The sequence below is a fragment of the Amborella trichopoda genome, chromosome 3 (assembly GCF_054954075.1).
Source record: "Amborella trichopoda isolate Santa Cruz 75 chromosome 3, AtrichopodaSantaCruz75HAP2 v2.0, whole genome shotgun sequence".
Lineage (NCBI taxonomy): Eukaryota > Viridiplantae > Streptophyta > Magnoliopsida > Amborellales > Amborellaceae > Amborella > Amborella trichopoda.
In genome coordinates, this window is record NC_142338.1 from 57,834,556 (window position 1) to 57,840,371 (window position 5,816).

A 5,816-nucleotide genomic window follows, 5' to 3' on the forward strand; every position below is an offset into this window, starting at 1 on the left:
ACTTTTAAGAATACATTTAAAACGCTCCATAGCAACGGATTTGCAACTTTCAAGAATGCATTTTCAATATAATCCGGATTTGCAACCTTAAGAAAAGATTTAAAAAGTTCAATAATACCTCTGCCTGCCATATGACAGCAACTTCAACCACGCGTGAGCCCCCACTTATGACAGCACAACACACCTCCCTGGCGAACTCGGGCGAGTTAGATTTCTTATTTTCTAAAATCAAACTGTGGCGAGTTACACAGTCTGATCCGAGGAACTCGGCTCCTCCAAGTGCCGAGTACCTTAAAACGAGTTGATTTTTTAAACACTCCTTACTCAACAACAGATGGTTGAGATAAAATGCCATTCTGCTCAAACCCATCATTATCTGGAGCAGTTCTTCTCAACCGTTCATTGTGGAGTATGTGCATTTGGGATTTACAGGTAACATTCCAGGAAAAAGAAAATATCACAAGAGCCTCACAAGGTAGAAAATCAGTGTGAATCCATGCTTACACCTGGCAATTCTTAAGTCCATATATTATGGGAAGGTGAAATCAAACTAAGATACTACTGTGCCACTTCTTTGCTTTCAACCAAAATTTGAAACTCCCATAACAATGTCACTATTTAAATAGGATCCAATAAAAAAAACCGCACTTTCACATTAAAGCCCTATATATTGAAAAACTCCTCAATCAAGGAGGAGGAAAAGCTCACAAGTCCTGAACCATCAAACCTGAACAAAAAAATAGGCCTAAAATTCAGCAAATGAACAATGCAATCCCCGATAATTCTAAATAATATTCATTACACAAGCGAAGTCAAATCAAGGAACAAACCCAGAAAGGAAAATAACTCTATGTTCTTACACAAGGGAAGACAATTGAGGAACAAATCAGAGAAAAATAAAAAATAAGAATAAAAAACTACTTTCAAGTTATGAGGAGTCGGTACCTGGAGGAAGGGATTGCTTGAGCTTGTTGGCCTTCTCAGAGTCGAACACGGGAAGTGTATAAAGATATTTCTTGCATCTGACCTTGAACTTAACAACATCTTTACTGCGCTTTATCTTCACTGATCTAGCATCTTTGCGGCGTGCAATGAGAAGGAAATCCTTGATTTCGCTAATTTGCTTCGGCTGAATAATATTCTCAAGTTATTAAATATAAGAACAATAATTAGTCAACAAGGAAGAACAAATCAAAATAAAAACCCAACAGCATCAATAGTCTCCTTCAGAAAATTATGGAAGGAAAACAAAGAAGGATGAAAAGATCCAAAACTTTCTATAATTAGAAAATATAGGCTTCCAATATACCATTACAAGAAAACATGGTACTTAGGATAACCAAAATAGTGTTATTTTCTTCTTTTTTGCTCCCCCGTAGGTGCCAAATTGGTCTCCTAACAATCTAAACAATGTCATCATCATGCCATAGTGAATTGCTATTTGCACCAGTGTGATCGTATTCCTCGCCATTTTTTGGGTGAGATCAACTGAAATGTGGGCTTGCGTCAAGATGATAGAGAATAGGGTTTCATAGCCCAACATCTCAAGCTCCATTCCTATGTAACATTGTCAAAATAAATAAATAAATAAATAAACGTGGGTGTAAATTATGAATTGCCCATGTCAAAGTGCCCAGCAATATTAGCCCAACATCTAAAGTCAACATCAATTTTAATAACGGCACGTTATAACAAGTTAGACAATAATAAAAATCCCATTCTCAATGGATTGCTAGAAAAGGAACAAGGAACACTCTGAATTTCTAAGGTGTAAATCAAATCCCTAAATGAGTAACTATCATCCACTCTAAAAGGATTTTGGTCTAGGATATCTTATAGTTGGAACACATATTTTTTCAGAAAGTTATGGAATATAAAGAAATTACAATAACTTGGAAAACACATGATTGTCAATCCTTGCAACAATAAATCCGTAGGGAGTTAATGAGAAACAACATAAAAAAGAGCAAGAAAGCCTTAATTTCAATGGACTGTATACTATAAGACCATTAATCTTTATTATAAGGAGTCACAATTGCTCCTAGCCATTAGATCTCAAATTGGATGGCTTGGAGCATATTACATAGTCTAATAATTTTTTTTGAATTTTGAGTCTGCACACTCACAACCGCCCGATTTAAAATCTGAGAAAGAGTGATTATGACATCCTTGTATTAAAAGTAATGGTCTCTTTATATGTTTTCCTAACTTCCTACAGACCAACAGAAGTCCATATACAAGTCATTTATAGTGGCAAGGTTGTAGTAAAGGAATAAGTACAGAGAGAGAGAGAGAGTGAGAGAGAGAGAGAGAGAGAGAGAGAGGAGGAGGGGACGTATGCAAAGGAACAATGACGGTCATTATGTTTGCACCTAAGATGCTCACTTTGACAGGTAACTATGTTAAATACTTGAATACTGGAACTCAATGAAAGATAAACTGTATTCAACCACTCCATGATTTCAATGAGAGATCACATGTGAAATGAGCAAGGTCTTCAAAACCTTATGAGTCAAAGAATATCTACAATTAAGGTAATTACCAACAAATTGTATCCCACAACCTTAACCTGTACAATATAATAATAGAAAGAAGGATAAACGTACTTTGTCCTTGAACAACTCTAAGGGATAATAAGCAAAACAGTTATGCCTACATTTGCATGCCTACATCCAAATGATATACAGTCATTCACAAAGAAGAATGAGAAGAGGTGCCACATTAGTAGAAAGAAAAATTATATGGACATGTATATGCATGTTAATCATTGCTAGAAAGCGTATATATACTTTTGGTTTTTCTTTCTAATAAATAGCAATATGATTCGATCAACATTGTATATGTGCAGTTACACCAATGAAAGAATACAGACAGAGCAACATATATAAGGGTTTTAAAAAAAAACATAAAGAAGCCTTCTAACCATTGTTTTGTATAAATGAATTAAGGAAAAACATGGCAGCTGGAAGCTAGGAACAACTATACCACTGTCATGTAAAAAAAAAAAGTACACCAAATTCTCCACCAAAAACATTGGAAGAAGTCTATATAAAGGAAAAGAATTTCGTAAAAATTTCTAACAAAATAAATAAGGAAAGCATAGATAAAATGTCACATAAAAGACTTATTTGGCATATTACAGAAACCCCTAACATTTCATCATCTTAATAAGATAAATTGCCAAATCTAATAAAGCCATGATATTTGCATCAACACTATTAAATCCATAAAATTGAAGTGAAGTATAACATCCATATGTGCATATGTGCAAAAAACAAAACAAAAAACACATTTCATCTCCGGTATTTCGCCACTGGAGAAATAAAGCAACACAAACCTGGACAAACCATTAAAAAACTAAGTTTTCTAGTAATATGAAACCATCAAAGTCCATACAGTTAAAATTTGAAGCACAAACCTCAAATCTAGCAACTTTTCTGTAAATAACATTGAAACCCTAATTCTAAATAATTTCGAGGCTCAGAACTTCACAAAAGGCCCGATTAAGGAAATCGTCACGGGCATACTGACCAATCTTGCCATAGCAGAGGCGGATAGAGAACCTATGAAGAGTTTCAGAGTAAAACGATAAAATCGAAGCTTAAAACTTGAGAGATTACCATGATGGCCTGCTCGTTCGTCGCACTCGTTGAGGAAAGTATAAGAGAAACTAGGGCATAACGCGACGCTATCGATGAGCAATTTATAGGGTATCGACAAGGGGTACATTAGTTATTTCGTGAAAACTAGGAGCCTAAACTTGAGATTATCGGTTGGTTTTTTTGAAGAAGTTTCTACATGGTTTCAATTTATCGGTTGGTTTTTTTGAAAAAGTTTCTACATGGTTTCAAGGAGGGATTGAAAAATAGGCGAGTCGTAAAGGACATGCTCGAGTCGACACGAAAATTGGTCCCCATGATTCTACCAGCGACATAGAAATCGGTCTCATGATTCCATCGAGTTGACATAAGAATCGAATCGACACGAGAATCGATCCCCATGATTCCACCGAGTTGATATAGGACTCGAACCCATGTCGATTCCACATGATTCCACCTAGTTGACATAGGAATCGAGTCGACATGAAAATCGATCCCCATGATTCCAACGAGTTGAGGTAGGAATCGAGTCAACATGGAAATCGATCCCCATGATTCCACCGAGTTGACATAGGAATTGGTCCCCATGATTCCACCAACTTGACATAGAAATCGGTCCCATGTCGATTCCACTAAAAAAATTTGACATGCTTTATTCTCCCGATTCTTCACTAAAATTTGAAACGCTCTACTCTCCCGATTCTTCACTTCATAAAAAAACTGAATAAATTAAAAATTCCTTACTTCATGAGCAACCGAATAAATTAAAACCATTACATTTCATTCAAACCCTAAAATTCTTAAAACCATTACATTTCATTCAAACCTTAAAATCCTTTCCCACACCACCTAAAATTTCTTAAAACCATTACATTTCATTCAAACCCTAAAATTCTTTCCACACCACCTAGAATAAGTCAATAAAACTTAATAAATTAAAAATTCTTCACTTCATGAGCAACCGAATAAATTAAAACCATTACATTTCATTCAAACCCTAAAATTCTTTCCCACAACACCTAAACATTCTTAAAACCATTGCATTCCATTCAAACCCTAAAATTCTTTCCCACACCACCTACCCTAAAATTCTTTCCCACACCACCTAAAATTTCTTAAAACCATTGCATTTCATTCAATTCCTAAAATTCTTTCCCACACCACCTAAAATAGGTCAAAGAACTAAGTACATGAGGTTCGCACACTTTTCATGTAGCCCTAGCTGTTTCACACGTGTTACTAGTGTTGAGTACAAAGAAGAATTTATTCACTTGAGTTGTTTTCTACCTTTTTGATGGGGATATTGTGAAAATGTAATAGCCTGAAACGTTTATATATTGTAGAATTTTATTCTCACTATTAATATTAACATGTTGTATGTGGTATATTGGTTATCTAGTTGTCATATCCTTGTATTGTGTGGAGGTTGTTGGTTTGAATCCTCGTATGGATGGGGTGGTTATTTTGAATTTTGGAAATGTTGTTTTTCTCTTTTTTTTGTCAAATTTTTTTTCTTATCAAAAATATAAAAGGTTTCTTGTAAAAAGAAAAAATGAAAGGTTCTTATCAATTTTGCTTTTTGTAAATTTTTTTTCTTATTAAAAAAATAAAAAGTTTCTTATAAAAAAAAAAGAAAAGAAACGAAAGGTTCTTATCAATTCCTTTTCTTATTAAATTTCTTTTTCTTGTAAAAAAAAAAAGTTATCATAAAAAAAAAAAAAAAAGTAATACGACTAAAATTTTGTCAAAAAAAAAGAGGCTCTTGCTAAAAAAAAAATGTAATACTACAAACATTTCTTGTAAAAAATAAAAGGTTATTGTAAAAAAAAACTAAAATGTTCTTGTCAAAAAATCATTCTTTATTGTAGTCCATGTATGATTATATACTTCATCCATGGTAATTCTATGATTTTTATTTTGTATGATGTAATTTAATGGTTAAAATAAGTTCATGCTAGAAAAGATCATCTCAATATTCATATATTGATGAAAAAACGAAAGTTAATAATGTAGTACCCCGATTTCTTATTGGATTCTTAAAAAACAACATTTATAATGAATTTTAATACTTTTTTTGGATTTTTTGTAAGGCACAATCCGACTGATTCGACAGATTCCCGATTCGGATCGTCGATTCACCAATTCGAATGGGTTTTGAGGTGTCCGATCCTTTTTTTAAACCATTGGTGTAAAAAATGGATCGGTGGCCCCGATTGG

General features: G+C 33.9%; 1 long non-coding RNA gene across 1 annotated transcript; it reads right to left on the reverse strand.

Annotated features, from left to right (window-relative positions):
• Positions 1-1,353: 1,353 nt before the first annotated feature.
• On the reverse strand, positions 1,354-3,656 carry LOC105420260 (uncharacterized). Its single transcript, XR_016051913.1, has 2 exons — positions 3,621-3,656; positions 1,354-1,557 (listed from the first exon to the last, which is right to left on the reverse strand). It is a non-coding gene; the product is annotated as an uncharacterized LOC105420260 (long non-coding RNA).
• Between the last annotated feature and the right edge of the window lie 2,160 nt (positions 3,657-5,816).